Source organism: Nannobrachium achirus (genome assembly GCF_963921795.1).
Source record: "Nannobrachium achirus genome assembly, chromosome: 1".
NCBI lineage: Eukaryota > Metazoa > Chordata > Actinopteri > Myctophiformes > Myctophidae > Nannobrachium > Nannobrachium achirus.
Genome location: NC_137810.1, coordinates 15,828,878 through 15,832,577, shown reverse-complemented (window position 1 = coordinate 15,832,577; position 3,700 = coordinate 15,828,878).

Genomic DNA, 3,700 nt, shown 5'->3' with positions numbered 1-3,700 from the left:
TCTGTGATAATGAGTGCTAATTTGTTTGTAATTAGAGCACATTATTTTGTAATGAAGCCTAATGTTAAATAAGAAGAGTTTGTTAGGACCTTGATTTATTACGTTTCATTTGAGTGGTAATAACATCATCCTTATTCTGTCTTATTCTGTCTTGTTTCTGTCTAATAAATTCTAATTACCTTGTCGTTGATTAGTTTTTACAGTACAATTCTGTGATAATGAGTGCTAATTTGTTTGTAATTAGAGCACATTCTTTTCTAATGAAGCCTAATGTTAAATAAGTAGACTTTGTTAAGACCCTGATTGGTCTTATAGGACTTATTAGAGTTCGTTGGGACCCTGATATGTTACGTTTCATTCAAGGGGTAATAAAACATCATCCTTATTGTGGCTTTATTCTGTCTTATTCTGTCTTTGTTCTTGTCTAATAAAACATTATAAGTTCTAATTACCAACACATTATTTCTTAATTATGGCTTTATTATGTCTTATTTTGTCTTATTAGTGTACTGTAAAAAAGGGTGGGACCTTGGTTACTATGTCAACTGCTGTGGTAACCAGGTAGCTAGGTGTTAAGTGAAGCATTATAACTAGACTTTGTACCATATAGACAGTAGAGAGGTGCTTTTCATCAAATGTAACAAATCTACAGCACAAGTCCTGTGGTAGTTTGACTTGACAAAAAGGATGGTCCAATGGCCCATATTTAAGTTCTAACTTAAGGTAACTTAAGTAACTACTACCTCTAAGAAAACCGCTCTCATTTGAAGACCAACACTTGAGCAATAGAACATTGGAGGGTGTGTATAATATCAGCAGCTGTGATCCTGTTCAGGGACGTGCTGGCCATTGGGAAAAGCGGGACAACTCCCGAACGGCCGGTTCATTCCCGGCCGGTCCAGGCCGGCCATTGGGGAAAAAATAAAATTAAATGTCGTCCTTCGTTCCATTTTGGGGGCTGGGCGGCCAACAAAGTAAATTGTCACTGTCGGGCAGAAACCTCATATCTCCAAGTTTCAAATTTGTAAATTTTTTTGCAAAGCAAAGCCCTGCTTCATCATAGAAGGCCGTCGCACAAAAGTAGTGAAAACAGCAGATCTACAAGCACACAACGCCATAAAGTTGAGCTTTCACTATGTACTTAGTCTGCTCTTTTTCCCCCCTAAACCAAACCTCTTTGCCAAAAATAGCGGCTCTACAAGCTCACAACGCCTTGTAGCGCGAGGCGTTGTGAGCTTGTAGATCTGCTATTTTTGGCTAAAGTTCAGAATAAGGACACTAGGGTTCAAGTGGTTAATATAAAAAAGGAGAAAAAAGTTTCTATCACTCAAATATTTGGAGGACCCCCTGTAGTAACTCTGGGAACCCCCTAGGGGTCCCGGACCCCCTGCTGAAGACCCTTGCCCTAAGGTTTTCAGGGGACATCAACCAAACCACTGCAGGATGCAATTCTTCCAATCCAGCATGATGATCCAGATTTAAACCCGGGACACAGACAGGTCTGTGTGCGCCCATCAGGCCACAGAAACCAGAAACTGTGACTGTGGCCCTTGGGTGCCCCGGCAAGGGCGTCAAATGCACAATACAGTATTTCGTCGCTGTCGGGCAGAAACCTCTTGTCTCCATAGTTAAACATTTGGTGCTTTTTCATAAATTAATGCCCTACTTGATCATACTACACAGTACACACAGCGTCACACAACAGCATCAAAAGTAGATCTGCAAGCTCAAAATACTGGTGTCAGACACTACATAAACCAAATGCGCATACATTTATATGGCGATATTATTTTCAGCATCTTAAAAAATTTGGAGTTGCACATACTGTATATGGAGTCATGTGATCGGTCGGATCGGCGAAATTCTGTAGGTGAGGGCCACGTAGGGCTTAAGTGATTGATTCATAATGTAGGCCTACTTAGAAATGTAGTGGAGTCAAACGTTTTGTTTTTTTTTGTCTTTGAAATGTAACTCTCATATACTCAAATACAGGTACTCAAGAAATGTACTTAAGTATAGTACTCAAGTAAACTTCGTTGCAATCCACCACTGCACGCAGAGTACTGCTGCTGGGACCGTTGTGTTTATCCAGTGCAGTTATGGTGTGACGTGTACTGTATGTCTTCAGAACCGTTGTGCCCGTTGAATTTAGTACTCAGACAGTGTCACTGCCAAGCAGCTGGCACACAGCTGGGAATGAGACATTTAATAGAATGCACAATAAACTGTTTCTACCTGAACTCCCCTCACCCTGTCCTGTCCTCTACTATACTCCAAGCAGCTGGAGCAGTGCATGGCCTCCAAGGACACAAGATGACATTATTTACACATTTAATAGGAAGTATAGTACAGGAAGTAAACACGGGCAGTGGTGAAAAAGTACTCAAATGTTTTACTAATTCTATTAATTCGGTGCCACCGAGATTTTGTGACTCCGCGAACGGAACCGAAATAAATTCGGCTCTAAAAGTGGAGTATGAATCGGTCCTTATTCACCTTCAATGACAAACAAATAGGCAGGCCAGGTTGAAGGTGGTCAAAGCCCTTTACTTTAATACAGGAATAAATGTATGACCAAGTAAGAGCTTGCATAATAGACCTACTGTAAGCCTTCGCGTAACCCCAGTGTTAACGTTTAAAATAGCGCTCTACCTTATTATACCGTGCTGCATGTCTGCAACCAAAGTGATTAATGATTGTGCTGTCAGTTTGATACGGGAGCATCGGTGCTTAAGATATAAATGAGGTACTGATGTGAATTAATAGAAAACCTGTCTATGCCATGATAACAAACTGCCATGTAAATATAGGTTATTTAAATACATTGCATAACGTCTCTGTCGGGTGGAAACCTCGTATGTCCAAATCTGTTACTTTTCAGGATTCAAATTCAAATGTATCAAAAATAGCAGATCGACAAGCTCGAAAACACATTGCTTTGCAGATCTGCTTCATTTGATACTGCACTTATGTGTTGCGCTGTAGTATGATCACGTAGGGCGTTACTTTACAATAAACACAAAAAGTAACGTTAACATATGGAAATAAGGGGTGCCCACTGGCCTGGTGGTCAAGGCGCATACCACATACTAGGCTATGATGCCTGCTGGCGTCGCCGGTTCGATTCCTGATCCGGACAACCTTTGCCACATGTCATTCCCCATCTCTCTCCCCATTTCCTGTCAGTCTACTGTCCTATCAATAAAGGCATAAAAAAATAAAAAAATACAAAATCTTTAAAGAAATATGGAAATAAGAGGTTTCTATCTGACAACAATGATGAGCAGATTACATGACATTTATCTGTTATTACTCGGCTGTGCTGTAGTCTCTGACTACCATAAACACTAAGGCTGGGCGATATTCGATAACGTTGTTGAATACCTCGATATCGATATTACTCACGATATTAGTAAAAAAAAAATGCATTATATGGTTTTTAATGTGTTTCTGCTTTAGGTCCACTGCTTGCCTAACCCAGATAATGAATAGTATATCCATGCATGCACACTGCACAGTGACAGTACACATAGAATAAATACATTAAATGCCTTATTTCCATTTTCCAACAATGGTTTTACTGAAATAACCACACCTGGTTACAGATGGACTGCTCTTTTGCATGTGCTAGGTGCATGCATAGTGTGTATGTTAATACACCACCTCATTTCAAGCCGTCTTCGTCGATATGTATACCTGG